The 16685-nt window shown below is 47.2% G+C and overlaps 1 non-coding gene across 1 annotated transcript; it reads left to right on the forward strand.

Annotated features, from left to right (window-relative positions):
- The first annotated feature begins 14298 nt into the window (after positions 1–14298).
- Trnas-gga lies at positions 14299–14382 on the forward strand. Its single transcript is given in 2 exon segments — positions 14299–14338; positions 14348–14382. It is a non-coding gene; the product is annotated as a tRNA-Ser (tRNA).
- The last annotated feature ends 2303 nt before the right edge of the window (positions 14383–16685 follow it).

A 16685-nucleotide genomic window follows, 5' to 3' on the forward strand; every position in this document is an offset into this window, starting at 1 on the left:
TGCCAGTTGTTCACTCGTAAGAAAATCGGTTTCCCACTTGTCCATGCACTTTTCTGCTAGCAAGAGGAATAAGAATGAACTCGTCGCCTGACCATCTGTTTGCTTATAATAGGTTTCTTGAAAGCAGAAATAGTTGTGACTTAAATAACATTCCATTGTACTAAATATGCTCAGCTGTTCTTCTCGATTAGTGTCACGTAAATAAAATGATTGAGACACAGCATCTACTGTGTCTTTAAAAGGAATGCTTGTGAGCAAGCTGTGTAGATCCAAAGAGACTAACTTCCATTTGCTGTAATCTTAGCATCTGTTAACGTGTTAAATAAATCGAAACTGCTCTTAATGCTATATTTCCCTGTGAAATTCACTGTTCTCATCAAGATGGTGATCTGCCTCCTGGCAATATTGTGTACTGGAGCTAATAATGCAGGTACCACTGGACGGTACTGACTTGTGGAATATGGGTAAGCCATGCAGTTGTGGAGTCCTTAGATTCATGTCAAGGATGCTCTAACAAACATATTCTCAAAATTGCGGGAGCACTAGTTAACTGACTGCTTAGACTAGTCACTGTATTTAGCTTTTGGGTCTGTCTATAGTTTTCGTAACTGTACACATTGGAAAAATTCTTCCACTTTGCTGATATACACGGACATGACTAATGTTACGGGACAGCGATGTGCACGTATACACGTGGTGGCTGTATCACTTTCACAAGGTATGAAAGGGCAGTCCATTGGTGAAGCTGCCACTTGGACTCTGGTGATTCCTGTGGAAAGGTTTCCCACGTGTTATGGCTGCACGAGGGATTAACAGACTTTGAAAGCGGAGTGGTAGCTGCAATGGACATAGGGATATTTAGTTCGGAAATATTATGGGAATTTAATATTCCTAGATCCACAATGTCAAGAGTGTGTCGAGAATGCCAAATTTCAGGCATTAGCTCTCACCGTGGATAACGCACTGGTCGACGGCCTTCACTTAACGTCCGACAGCAGCGGCGTTTGCGTAGAGTCGTCGGTGCTAATAGACAAGCAAAAGTGCGTGAAGTAACCACAGAAATCAATGTAAGACGTACGAATAAATTATCCGATAAGACAGTGCGGCATAATCGGACGTTAATGGGCTGTGGCAGCAGACGACCGATGCTAATACACTACTGCCCATTAAAACTGCTACACCACGAAGATGACGTGCTACAGACGCGAAATTTAGCCGACAGGAAGAAGATGCTGTGATATGCAAATGATTAGCTATTCAGAGCAGTCACGCAAGGTTGGCGCCGGTGGCGACATCTACAACGTGCTGACATGAGGAAAGTTACAAACCGATTTCTCATACACAAACAGGAGTTGACCGGCGTTTCCTGGTGAAACGTTGTTGTGATGGCTCGTGTAAGGAGGAGAAATGCGTACCATCACGTTTCCGACTTAGATAAAGGTCGTAGTGTAGCCTATCGCGATTGCGGTTTATCGTATCGCCACATTGCTGCACGCGTTGGTCGAGATACAATGACTGTTAGCAGAATATGGAATCGGTGGGTTCAGAAGGGTAATACGGAACGCCATGCTGGACCCCAACGGCCTCGTATCACTCGACTGCTAGTGATACGAGGCCGTTGGGATGACAGGCACCTTATCCACATGGCTGTAACGGATCGTGCAGCCACGTCTCGATCCCTCAGTCGACAGATTAGGACGTGTGCAAGACAACAACCATCTGCACGAATAGTTCGACGACGTTTGCAGCAGCGTGGACTATCAGCTCGGAGACCGTGGCTGCGGTTACCCTTGACGCTGCATTATAGACAAGAGCGCCTGCGATGATGTACTCAACGACGAACTTGGATGCACGAATGGCAAAACGTAATTTTTTCAGATGAATCCAGATTCTGTTTACAGCATCAAGAGCGTCGCATCCGTGTTTGGCGACATTGCGGGAAGCGTGTATTCCTCATCGCCATACTGGCGGATCTCCCGGCGTGATGTTATGGGGTGCCATTGGTTACACGTCTCGGTCACCTCTTGTTCGCATTGACGGCAGCTTCAGCAGTGGATGTTACATTTCAGAGATGTTACGACCCGTGGCTCTACCCTTCATTCGATCCCTGCGAAACCCTACATTTCAGCAGGATAATGCACGACCGCACGTTGCAGGTCCTGTACGGGCCTTTCTCGATACAGAAGGTGTTCGACTGCTGCCTTGGCCAGCACATTCTCCAGATCTCTCACCAACTCAAAAAGGTCTGGTCAATGGTGGCCGAGCAACTGGCTCGTCACAATACGCCAGTCACTACTCTTGATGAACTGTGGTATCGTGTTGAAGCTGCATGGGCAGCTGTACATGTACACGCCATCCAAGCTCTGTTTGACTCAATGCCCAGGCGTATCAAGGCCGTTATTACGGCCAGAGGTGATTGTTCTGGGTACTGATTTCTCAGGATCTTTGCGCCCAAATTGCGTGAAAATGTAATCACATGTCAGTTCTAGTATAATATATTTGTCCAATGAATACCCGTTTATCATCTGCATTTCTTCTCGGTGTAGCAATTTTAAAGGATAGTAGTGTGATACGACATCACCAGCAACCATCATGACCATATTGCTTTGATCTTAAACGACTGGAAAATCGTGGCGTGGTCAGACGACTGCTGGTTCGAGTTGGTAAGAGCCTATGGTAGAGTTCGAGGGTGGTGCAGACCCCACGAAGCCATGGACCCAAGTTGTCAACAAGGCACTGTGCAAGCTGGTGGTGGCCTCGTAGTAGAGTATGTTGTGTTCACACTGAACGGACTGGGTCCTCTGGACCATCTGAATCGATCTTGGTTATATTCGCCTACTTGTAGACCATTTGCAGCCGTTCACCGTCTTCATGCACCCAAATGAAAATGGAATTTTTATGTATGACAATGTACCATGTCGGCCGCAATTGTTCACGATTGGTCTGAAGAACATTGAGCTGTTCTAGCGGACGATTTGTCATCGCCTGACATGGGCATAATCGAGATGTCAGTGTGCACACAAAATCCAGCACCGGCAATACTTTCGCAAGTATACACGACTATAGAAGCAAAAAGGCTTAATATTCCCATCGAATAGTAGAGTCCGTGCCACGACTAGTTGCTGCCCTACGCCAGGTAAAAGAAGGTGCGACACGACGTTAACACTTTGCCGTCCGCACGTCGCGTACAAATGCATTCGCTTGGCGCCGGCAGCGCTAATTCGGATTACTTGGCTTGTCGCCGGCCGGTCTTGACATTACCGGGAGATTATTAACTGTTAAATTTTACAAATCTCATCTTTACTTCTCATAAGTTCTCAACCCTCTTCCCCTACTTTCATTAAATGTCGAAGATATACATACGTAAATAAATAGCCGCGCGGGGATAGCCGAGCGGTCTATAGCGCTGCAGTCACGGACCGTGCGGCTGGACCCGCCGGAGGGTCGAGTGTTCCCTCGGGCATGGGTGTGTGTAAGCTTAGGGACTGATGACCTTAGCAGTTAAGTCCCATAAGATTTCACACACATTTTTTGTAAATAAACACAAAATTTGTTTGTTTCTTGTATTTGTTTATTTGCATTGTTTTCGGTACTTAGTATTTCTCTTCCATGTGATATGCAGCAAAACAGTTTCCAAGGTGTAACGCAAGTGCACAACACTTACACATTAAGTTTGTTGTTCTTCTTTTTTGTTTTTGGAACGTACGTGGTAGTTTCTGCGTTTTCGTTTATTCGTTTCGCAAATAAGTATTAGTTGATGATGGTTTATGTGAACGGAAAGTCTGTTAACCGGATCATGATGAGACGTACGCGATGTAGTGGCAACCTCCAAGTTTTGCTCAAAAGCAGGTACATGGTCTTTATCCACGAATCAGACACTTTCAATAAAAAAACTTGAAATCGGTGACTCTTGTGTTCTGTAATGAAATATTGACATGTACGGAATGCATTAAATAATGCGCAATGACAGAGGTACATGAAAATCTTTTTTGGACATTTTATCGTTTTTCTGTATATAGGGTAATGTAGTGGACTGACCCGACAGCCAATCCACTATGACTTGTAGCCGAATAGCACGCGTTAAGCTCACGCAGACTGGCGTGAGGTCTGGAACAATTAAAGGAGTTGAGTCTAATAAATAAAGTACGTAGTTGATGTATTACTTAACTTTTATCCATAATTGGTGTACATCGGTCTGATGGTTCATGCTTCATTAGATACATAGCAAAGGATAAATGGCGCCTTGCTAGGTCGTAGCAAATGACGTAGCTGAAGGCTATGCTAACTATCGTCTCGGCAAATGAGAGCCTATTTGTCAGTGTAGCATCGCTAGCAAAGTCGTCTGTACAACCGGGGCGAGTGCTAGGAAGTCTCTCTAGACCTGCCGTGTGGCGGCGCTCGGTCTGCAATCGCTGACAGTGACGACACGCGGGTCCGTCGTATACTAGCGGACCGCGGCCGATTTAAAGGCTACCACGTAGCAAGTGTGGTGTCTGGCGATGACACCACATTCCTCCCCCGCAAATCGGCGAACGGTTGTGTTATAAGGCTTCCGCCCGCCGTGGGGAGGACCCCATGTTGACGTATGCGACGAGGTGGGGAGCCTAACAACAGGCGAGGCTGTGCCACCCGCACCCGGCCATTCGGTCCGAGGGGAGCTAGGAAACGCCTGAAAACCTAGTCCAGGGTGCACGCCAACATGCGGTGTATGCGCCCGTAGATAGTCAGGAGGGGCCGAAAGGTCGACCTCCATCGAGTCGGAGAACCCGACGGGCGAAGACGACAGATGGTCTGTGATGATGGTAAAGTGACGACCATACAAGAAATCATGAAACTTTGTAACACCAATTACGAGAGCCAAAGCTTCTTTCTCGATCTGTGAATAATTTCTTTGCGCAGACGAGAGCAATTTGGACGCAAAGGCAATAGGGCGATCGAGCGAACCATCTTTGTGCGCAAGCACTGCACCGATCCCGAAATCCGATGTATCTACCATCAACAAAAGGGGTTTCTGGGGATCGAATGGCGTAAGGTAAGTATTAGAAAGCAACGCCGATTTCAACTGGCGAAAGGCGCGTTCGCATTCCGTCGTCGAGACGAACGGAACACCTTTACGGCGTAAGCGATGAAGCGGAGCTGAAATGGAAGAGGCGTGCGGCACATATTTGTTATAATAATTAATTTTTCCCAGCACACTCTGTAGCTGCTTCAAATTCTGCGGCGAAGGCAAGTCTTGTATGGCACGGAGGTGACCTGGACTGAGATGTATGCCTTGGGCATTGAGTACATGTGCCAGATATGGCAATTCACGTGCAAAAAACACACATTTGCCCTTTCGCAAGCGAAGACCATTTTGTCGCCTTGGGCATTGAGTACATGTCCCAGATATGGCATTCACGTGCAAAAAACACACATTTGCCCTTTCGCAAGCGAAGACCATTTTGTCGCAAGACCTGAAATAATGTTCGGAGATTGGCTAAATGTTCTTCTTCCGTCTTTCCGGAGATCACAATATCGTCCAGATACACTCCTGGAAATTGAAATAAGAACACCGTGAATTCATTGTCCCAGGAAGGGGAAACTTTATTGACACATTCCTGGGGTCAGATACATCACATGATCACACTGACAGAACCACAGGCACATAGACACAGGCAACAGAGCATGCACAATGTCGGCACTAGTACAGTGTATATCCATCTTTCGCAGCAATGCAGGCTGCTATTCTCCCATGGAGACGATCGTAGAGATGCTGGATGTAGTCCTGTGGAACGGCTTGCCATGCCATTTCCACCTGGCGCCTCAGTTGGACCAGCGTTCGTGCTGGACGTGCAGACCGCGCGAGACGACGCTTCATCCAGTCCCAAACATGCTCAATGGGGGACAGATCCGGAGATCTTGCTGGCCAGGGTAGTTGACTTACACCTTCTAGAGCACGTTGGGTGGCACGGGATACATGCGGACGTGCATTGTCCTGTTGGAACAGCAAGTTCCCTTGCCGGTTTAGGAATGGTAGAACGATGGATTCGATGACGGTTTGGATGTACCGTGCACTATTCAGTGTCCCCTCGACGATCACCAGTGGTGTACGGCCAGTGTAGGAGATCGCTCCCCACACCGTGATGCCGGGTGTTGGCCCTGTGTGCCTCGGTCGTATGCAGTCCTCATTGTGGCGCTCACCTGCACGGCGCCAAACACGCATACGACCATCATTGGCACCAAGGCAGAAGCGACTCTCATCGCTGAAGACGACACGTCTCCATTCGTCCCTCCATTCACGCCTGTCGCGACACCACTGGAGGCGGGCTGCACGATGTTGGGGCGTGAGCGGAAGACGGCCTAACGGTGTGCGGGACCGTAGCCCAGCTTCATGGAGACGGTTGCGAATGGTCCTCGCCGATACCCCAGGAGCAACAGTGTCCCTAATTTGCTGGGAAGTGGCGGTGCGGTCCCCTACGTCACTGCGTAGGATCCTACGGTCTTGGCGTGCATCCGTGCGTCGCTGCGGTCCGGTCCCAGGTCGACGGGCACGTGCACCTTCCGCCGACCACTGGCGACAACAACGATGTACTGTGGAGACCTCACGCCCCACGTGTTGAGCAATTCGGCGGTACGTCCACCCGGCCTCCCGCATGCCCACTATACGCCCTCGCTCAAAGTCCGTCAACTGCACATACGGTTCACGTCCACGCTGTCGCGGCATGCTACCAGTGTTAAAGACTGCGATGGAGCTCCGTATGCCACGGCAAACTGGCTGACACTGACGGCGGCGGTGCACAAATGCTGCGCAGCTAGCGCCATTCGACGGCCAGCCAACACCGCGGTTCCTGGTGTGTCCGCTGTGCCGTGCGTGTAATCATTGCTTGTACAGCCCTCTCGCAGTGTCCGGAGCAAGTATGGTGGGTCTGACACACCGGTGTCAATGTGTTCTTTTTTCCATTTCCAGGAGTGTAGTTTGCTGCAATAGGGACCGACGCACAAACAGTTTGTAAATATTGCTGAAACAATGCAGGGGCGGATGCACGCCCGAATGGCAGTCTTTTGAATCGGTACAAACCAAGATGCGTGTTAACCACCAAAACGCGCTGGGATTCTTCGTCCACCGGTATTTGCAAGTACGCATCTGCTAGGTCCAACTTCCAAAAATATTTATCCGGGCACAGTTTGTCAAAAAGATCTTCCGGGCGGGGTAAAGGAAAAGTTGCAATCACTAGTTGTGGATTCACTGTTGCCTTGAAGTCCACACAAAGTCTCTATTTTCCGGAAGGTTTTGGCAAAATTACTAAGGGTGATTCCCAGAGAAAAGCCTGGACACGTTCAATTACACCTTGAGATTCCAAATCGTGTAATGTTCTTGCGACCTCATCACGCAATGCGTGGGGAACATTGCGCGCTCGGAAAAATTTCGGTTGCGCGTTTACTTTCATTTCCAAACGTGCTTGATAGTTCTTAGCGCAACCAAGGCCCGATGCAAAACTGTCTGAAAACTCTTCACATAGACGAGAAACACTGGCTGAAGGCACAGTCTGGTTCACTGAGAGGACCTGATTTACTATAGACAAGCTAAACAGCTGAAATAAATCTAAACCAAACAAGTTCACTGCAGAAGATGAACGAAGGACGTAACATGACACAAGTTTTGTTTGTCCCTTGTATGTTGCACGAAGGCTGCACTGTCCTAACACAGGGATAGCTTGTCCTGAATAACTATTGAACTTAACATTTGCGGCACGCAACGGAGGTTCATGCTTCATTAGATACATAGCAAAGGATAAATGGCGCCTTGCTAGGTCGTAGCAAATGACGTAGCTGAAGGCAATGCTAACTATCGTTTCGGCAAATGAGAGCGTATTTGTCAGTGTAGCATCGCTAGCAAAGTCGTCTGTACAACTGGGGCGAGTGCTAGGAAGTCTCTCTAGACCTGCCGTGTGGCGGCGCTCGGTCTGCAATCACTGACAGTGGCGACACGCGGGTCCGTCGTATACTAGCGGACCGCGGCCGATTTAAAGGCTACCACGTAGCAAGTGTGGTGTCTGGCGGTGACACCACAGGTAATAACTGAAATATTGGTCTGCCCGACCCAATACGTTCATGTATTTGTTGTTGTGTAATACACTTTCAGGTTTTTTATTGTGTAATTGGTTTTTCTACATTTTATGTGAGTGCCAGTCAAAGTGGCATTATGTATTGTAGAGATCGTTTTTATCGTTTTAGTTTTCGAAGCTCTCCATACCTGTGCGAATACTTCACCTTTCCGTTCATCAAAAGCTTCAAACGCATTGACTCTAGCGCTTTTTTTTACGGAAATCCTCTAGTTTGCCGTTTCGTTCCACAAACTCGAATTTTATTTTCAAGTAAGTTCTGCACTGTTATAATAACCATGTAGAGGTGATGCCATTTTCCATAAGAAGATGTCAATTGTTACATCTACATCTATACTCCGCGAGCCACCTTACGGTGTGTGGCGGAGGGTACTTATTGTACCACTATCTGATCCCCCCTTCCCTGTTCCATTCACGAATTGTGCGTGGGAAGAACGACTGCTTGTAAGTCTCCGTATTTGCTCTAATTTCTCGGATCTTTTCGTTGTGATCATTACGCGAGATATATGTGGGCGGTAGTAATATGTTGCCCATCTCTTCCCGGAATGTGCTCTCTCGTAATTTCGATAATAAACCTCTCCGTATTGCGTAACGCCTTTCTTGAAGTGTCCGCCACTGGAGCTTGTTCAGCATCTCCGTAACGCTCTCGCGCTGACTAAATGTCCCCATGACGAATCGCGCTGCTTTTCGCTGGATCATGTCTATCTCTTCTATTAATCCAACCTGGTAAGGGTCCCATACTGATGAGCAATACTCAAGAATCGGACGAACAAGCGTTTTGTAAGCTACTTCTTTCGTCGATGAGTCACATTTTCTTAGAATTCTTCCTATGAATCTCAACCTGGCGCCTGCTTTTCCCACTATTTGTTTTATGTGATCATTCCACTTCAGATCGCTCCGGATAGTAACTCCTAAGTATTTTACGGTCGTTACCGCTTCCAATGATTTACCACCTATGGCATAATCGTACTGGAATGGATTTCTGCCCCTATGTATGCGCATTATATTACATTTATCTACGTTTAGGGAAAGCTGCCAGCTGTCGCACCATGCATTAATCCTCTGCAGGTCCTCCTGGAGTACGTACGAGTCTTCTGATGTTGCTACTTTCTTGTAGACAACCGTGTCATCTGCAAATAGCCTCACGGAGCTACCGATGTTGTCAACTAAGTCATTTATGTATATTGTAAACAATAAAGGTCCTATCACGCTTCCCTGCGGTACTCCCGAAATTACCTCTACATCTGCAGATTTTGAACCGTTAAGAATGACATGTTGTGTTCTTTCTTCTAGGAAATCCTGAATCCAATCACAAACCTGGTCCGATATTCCGTAAGCTCGTATTTTTTTCACTAAACGTAAGTGCGGAACCGTATCAAATGCCTTCCTGAAGTCCAGGAATACGGCATCAATCTGCTCGCCAGTGTCTACGGCACTGTGAATTTCTTGGGCAAATAGGGCGAGCTGAGTTTCACATGATCTCTGTTTGCGGAATCCATGTTGGTTATGATGAAGGAGATTTGTATTATCTAAGAACGTCATAATACGAGAACACAAAACATGTTCCATTATTCTACAACAGATTGACGTAAGCGAAATAGGCCTATAATTATTCGCATCTGATTTATGACCCTTCTTGAAAATGGGAACGACCTGCGCTTTCTTCCAGTCGCTAGGTACTTTACGTTCTTCCAGCGATCTACGATAAATTGCTGATAGAAAGGGGGCAAGCTCTTTAGCATAATCACTGTAGAATCTTAGGGGTATCTCGTCTGGTCCGGATGCTTTTCCGCTACTAAGTGATAGCAGTTGTTTTTCAATTCCGATATCGTTTATTTCAATATTTTCCATTTTGGCGTCCGTGCGACGGCTGAAGTCAGGGACCGTGTTACGATTTTCCGCAGTGAAACAGTTTCGGAACACTGAATTCAGTATTTCTGCCTTTCTTCGGTCGTCCTCTGTTTCGGTGCCATCGTGGTCAACGAGTGACTGAATAGGGGATTTAGATCCGCTTACCGATTTTACATATGACCAAAACTTTTTAGGGTTCTTGTTTAGATTGTTTGCCAATGTTTTATGTTCGAATTCGTTGAATGCTTCTCTCATTGCTCTCTTTACGCTCTTTTTCGCTTCGTTCAGCTTTTCCTTATCAGCTATGATTCGACTACTCTTAAACCTATGATGAAGCTTTCTTTGTTTCCGTAGTACCTTTCGTACATGATTGTTATACCACGGTGGATCTTTCCCCTCGCTTTGGACCTTAGTCGGTACGAACTTATCTAAGGCGTACTGGACGATGTTTCTGAATTTTTTCCATTTTTGTTCCACATCCTCTTCCTCAGAAATGAACGTTTGATGGTGGTCACTCAGATATTCTGCGATTTGTGCCCTATCACTCTTGTTAAGCAAATATATTTTCCTTCCTTTCTTGGCATTTCTTATTACACTTGTAGTCATTGATGCAACCACTGACTTATGATCACTGATACCCTCTTCTACATTCACGGAGTCGAAAAGTTCCGGTCTATTTGTTGCTATGAGGTCTAAAACGTTAGCTTCACGAGTTGGTTCTCTAACTATCTGCTCGAAGTAATTCTCGGACAAGGCAGTCAGGATAATGTCACAAGAGTCTCTGTCCCTGGCTCCAGTTCTGATTGTGTGACTATCCCATTCTATACCTGGTAGATTGAAGTCTCCCCCTATTACAATAGTATGATCACGAAACTTCTTCACGACGTTCTGCAGGTTCTCTCTGAGGCGCTCAACTACTACGGTTGCTGATGCAGGTGGTCTATAGAAGCATCCGACTATCATATCTGACCCACCTTTGATACTTAACTTAACCCAGATTATTTCACATTCGCATTCGCTAATTACTTCACTGGATATTATTGAATTCTTTACTGCTATAAATACTCCTCCACCATTGGCGTTTATCCTATCCTTGCGGTATATATTCCATTCTGTGTCTAGGATTTCGTTACTGTTCACTTCCGGTTTTAACCAACTTTCCGTTCCTAATACTATATGCGCACTATTTCCTTCAATAAGAGATACTAATTCAGGAACCTTGCCCTGGATACTCCTGCAGTTTACCAATATTACGTTGACTTTTCCTGTTTTTGGTCTCTGAGGACGGACGTTCTTTATCAACGATGATAATGTCCTCTCTGGTAAGCCGTCAGGTATTTTATCGTTTCGCCCAAGGGGGGGTCCCTCTAACCTAAAAAACCCCCGTGTGCACGCCACACGTACTCTGCTACCCTAGTAGCTGCTTCCGGTGTGTAGTGCACGCCTGACCCGTCTAGGGGGGCCCTACAGTTCTCCACCCAATAACGGAGGTCGATGAATTTGCAACCATTATAGTCGCAGAGTCGTCTGAGCCTCTGGTTTAGACCCTCCACACGGCTCCAAACCAGAGGACCGCGATCGACTCTGGGCACTATGCTGCAGATATTAAGCTCAGCTTGCACTCCGCGTGCGATGCTGGTTGTCTTCACCAAATCAGCCAGCCGCCGGAAGGAACCAAGGATGGCCTCAGAACCCAAGCGGCAGGCGTCATTCGTTCCGACATGTGCTACTATCTGCAGCCGGTCACACCCAGTGCGTTCAATAGCTGCCGGAAGGGCCTCCTCCACATTACGGACGAGACCCCCCGGCAAGCACACCGAGTGCACACTGGCATTCTTCCCCGACCTACCCGCTATTTTCCTAAGGGGCTCCATAACCCGCCTAACGTTGGAGCTCCCTATAACTAATAGGCCCGCCCTCTGTGACTGTCGGGACCTTGCCGGAGAATCGGCCACTGGCCCAACAGGCGAGGCATCCTGTGGTGGCTCGGAAACGATGTCATCACCACTAGGAAGCACCCCGTACCTGTTGGAAAGGGGTAAGGCAGCTGCCACGCGGCCAGATCCCACCTTCGCCTTTCGGCCAGGCACGCGCGAGCCCACCACTGTCCGCCATTCACCCTGGAGTGATGGCTGACCGGTAAGATGCTCACTGCCGGAAGACGCAGCGACATCAGGGCTTCCATGCGATTCCAAGGCCACCGAAGTAGGCATAGGTCTCACCACAGTTGCCCCAACGCCACTACGAGCCGACGCCTGCGCCTCGAGCTCGATGAGCCTAACAGACAAAGCCTCCACCTGCCCCCGAAGAGTGGCCAATTCTCCTTGCGTCCGCTCACAACAACCACAGTCCCTACACATGACTATGTTTACCCTACAAGCGAACGGTGTACTCGCCTTATTAGCAGCAGGAAATCGAAGTGCTCTCTCACTGACGGTCTAACCGACACTGAGCTGTTCTAACCAAACAAACAAAAGCCTGTACGATACGAGGGTCAGTAGCAACGGCGATACTGTACACTACACTGTTATTAAAATAAACGGTTGTGTCTAGTAGGCACTCAAACACGCAAGAAATTACAAAAATAAAATAGTAACTACCCAGATAACTGAAAATAAGTTGTACCTGTTTGAAGCTCGTAAAAATGTGTAACAAGCGAACGGTGTACTCGCCTTATTAGCAGCAGGAAATCGAAGTGCTCTCTCACTGACGGTCTACATCAGTGTTTTTGCTAAAAACCTGTCAGCGCCGGAGTATATCTTGAATGAGGAAATGTATCCCGTACTCACACCTCGTCCGAAAGAGTATGCCATATTTCGTAGTTTTCGACGGATTGTAAACTTTAAAATTTAACCGTCCACGCCACAGTATCATTCCTTCGTCAGTTGAGATTTTTTGACTTAGATTAAAGGTTTCTTTAAACTTTTTGGAAAAATAATCAATAACGAATTGCACTTTGTGAAGCCTGTCGGCCTTATCCAATTTATAGCTGTTGTCGGAAAAACGTAAATATGATAGTATTTGCGGGACATCGTTTTGCGAAATATCGGCGTGTCTATCATCGGATTCGTTGACCAATAATTATCGATCCTTGCTTTTTTTACAATTACCATAAGGATAGCAAGATGAAACCATTTTCTAAGTTCGGGTCCTGTAAGGTTGACAAATTTGGCATTATTTTGATCCAGTTTCCTTCTATCGGAATTCTGACTGTTGTACTCGTTGGTTCAGTTGCTAATATATTCAAATTGATCGCTCCCAGTATATAATTCTACGATATCCTGGGCACTCTGAGTATCTTTGGGAAATATGTTTGGACCCGGGGATCCTTCAAATTTATTATTGGTCCTCGGTAAATCAAAGTCTGACTACTGTACACTGCCTTCTTTGATTCATCCGAATCAGTTGGCAACCGTAGCGTTCGCCCAATTCTTCTTGGACGTATTCCACTATCTTCCGACGATTCTGCTTCACTTTCATGTTTTTGATATCCAGTGTCTTCTTCTCAATTGGCCAAGTCGTCCGGAGCGTCAGAGAAGACATCCGCGTATTCATCGTAAATAATAGTATCGTCTCTTTCGTCTGTTACGATGAAAGGGTACATGTACTTATAAAAACAAACCATGTTGTTGACGTGTGTAACTTATTGTTAGCTAAACAAAACACCAACCGAATGCAAAAGACACTTAAGTGCTGTCGCTGCCCACTGCGCAATACTATGCACACGACACCACTGTGGTGTCGCCGGACGGCATAGTGTTAAGAGGTAGCCCAGACTTTTGTCACCTCATTGCATGTAGCTATTGGGTACTTCTGTAGTTTTTGTATCCCCACTGACTGGGAAAATTCTTCCACACTGCTTGTGTAATCTGTTTTATTTAATAGCACTACAGCGCCTCCTTTACCTGCTCTGGTCACTTAAAAATAGGACCCAGAGCAGTAATGTGACTGTGATAGAACAGATCCTGACGACGGGTGCGTGCCTATACGAAGTTACATTACCATCCGACCACGTCTGCTGGGTGCTTCACGATTTGTGCAGGCAGTGTACACTGCGAAGATAAAAGTCATGCGATACCTCCTCATATCATGTCGTACCTCCTCATTCCCGCCGGCCGGTGTGGCCGAGCGGTTCTAGGCGCTACAATCTGGAACCGCGCGACCGCTACGGTCGCAGGTTCGAATCCTGCCTCGGGCTTGGATGTGTGTGGTGTCCTTAGGTTAGTTAGGTTCAAGTAGTTCTAAGTTCCAGCCTCAGCAGTTAAGTCCCATATTGCCCAGAGCAATTTTTTTCCTCATTATCGGGGTAGTCCAGAAACTCGACGTGGCATAGACTCAACAGCCGGCCTGAGTGGCCGAGCGGTTAAAGGCGCTACAGTCTGGAACCGCACGACCGCTACGGTCGCAGGTTCGAATCCTGCCTCGGGCATGGATGTGAGTGATGTCCTTAGGTCAGTTAGGTTTAAGTATTTCTAAGTTCTAGGGGACTTATGACCACAGCAGTTGAGTCCCATCGTGCTCAGAGCCAGCCATAGACTCAACAAGTCGTTGGAAGTCCCCTGCATAAATATTCAGCCATGCTGCCTCTATATGACTGAGAAAATGTTGCCAGTACAGGACTTTGTGCACGAACCTACTTCTTGATTACGCCACATACATTTATTGCAGACGGTCTGGGTGGTGAAATCATTCAAAATGTCCAGAATGTTCTTCAAACTGGCGACATGGCGTGCTGTCATCCATAAAAATTCCACCGTTGCTTGCGAACATAAAGTCCGTGAATGGCTGCAAATGGTCTGCATGTAGTCGTACATAACTATTTCCAGTCAATGATCGCTTCATTTTGACCAGAGGATCCAGTCCACTTCATGTTAACGCAGCCCACACCACTATGGAGCCATCACCAGCTTGCGCAGTGTTTTGTTGACAAACTGGGTCCATGGCTTCGTGGGGTCTGCACCACACTCGAGACCTGCCATCGTCTGTTGCCAGTTCAAACCGGGGTTCATGTGACCAGGCCACGGTTTTCCAGTCGTCTCAGTCATCGATATGGCCACGAGCCCAGCAGAGGTGCCGCAGGCGGTGTCATTCTGCTATGAAAGGCACTCGAGTCGGTAGTCTGCTGCCACAGCCCATTGACGCCAAATTCCGTAGCACTTTCTTAATTTGTACATTCGTTGTACGTCCCACATTGATTTCTGCGGTTATTTCGTGCAGTGTTGCTTGTCTGCTTAGCACTGGAGCCATACGCAAATGCCGCCGCTGTCGGTCAAGTAGAGGACTTCGGCCACTGTCTTGTCCGTCGTGAGAGGTGGTGCTTGAAAGTTGACGTTCTCGGCAGACTCTTGACTCTATGGATCCTAAAACATTGAATCGTCTAACAATTTCCGAACTGGAATCACCAATGCGTCTAGGTCCAACTACCGTTGCGCGTTTATTAATTCCCGTCGTGCGACCAAAATCACGTCGGAAACTATTTCACATGAATCACTTGAGTACAAATGATACCGCTCCGACAATGCACTGTCCTTTTACACTTCTCGTACCGCCGTCATCTCTGTGTGTATATATCTCCATTTCAAAACCTTTGTCACCTCTCTGTGTAGTAAACTGAGTCGAAACATGGTCTGCACACTATCTTACAAGATAAGCACACCGCCAGAGAACCTCGCCAAGGTCGTGTAATTGCGCGTAATTGGCTAGAGGCTCCGGAAAAATTGGTAACAGCGGAAGAGCTACTGTGTAACGGATCGCAAAGTAGCTATGACGTAACAAAACGCGAGCTTGCTGTTGCTAGTGTTACTAGAAGGAGAAGAAGTGGAACCGCTTTGGGAATCTGACCGCAACTACCCAGGGCTGTCTGTGCTGTCGACACAGCCCTCAACTTTGAGATCCATCGGTGAAGCAGCGACGGACGGCGTCACCTGGCGCTGTACATCGTGTTGCCCGATACTGACGGCCTGTCAAGGGAACAACATTCCACCTACCTGTTACTACACACTGGTGAGCCAACCACTGTAACCGCCTGATTAATTGCGTATTGCTTCACCTTCGGTACCCAGAACTGCAGCGATTCTACTACCCGGGCACTGACAGAAATCCGCAAGAACTGGCACCACACATATAAATATATGCTCGTTGACCTTCAGTGCACTGTTCGTTCGACCTCTTGAGGGAATAAGGTGAGGCTGCGAGCAATGAGGATAATGGAGGAGGGACACTGTGTCTGTATTGGGCGACGTGTGGGCATCCTGGCTGGACGGGAAACGTGCTCAGATAGCCAAAGGTGATAAGGAAACCGCTCGAGCACAAATTTTCACGTCTCGGCAGTGGATTTATTTCAATGCCCGATTGCGGCTGATGTCGAAATACCTCTTCCGTGATGTTTTCATACGGCTGAAGGGCCATGAATGCTGCCCGTCCTTTCAGACATGTCCGAAACGGCAGATGCCACACACATAAATCATTATGCTCCAGATTTCATTGTTTACAAAGTTTTTAAGTTTGCACCATCAAACCAAGTAGTTCTTGGCTAACATTCAATCGTATAAACCACAGTATTCTGTAATAAGTTCCATTTGCAAAGAAGAAAACAGACATGATTGTAATAATGATAGAGCCTTCAGTGTAAACTGTTCTGTAGGAAGGTCGTATGGTCGAATTCTGTGGCACACAATCGAAGCAGATATAGTAGGTATAGAAGAACAGCATAGATTAACCTCAGAATATTAA

This window comes from Schistocerca americana, chromosome 9 (genome assembly GCF_021461395.2).
Source record: "Schistocerca americana isolate TAMUIC-IGC-003095 chromosome 9, iqSchAmer2.1, whole genome shotgun sequence".
In the NCBI taxonomy this organism is placed as follows: Eukaryota; Metazoa; Arthropoda; class Insecta; order Orthoptera; family Acrididae; genus Schistocerca; species Schistocerca americana.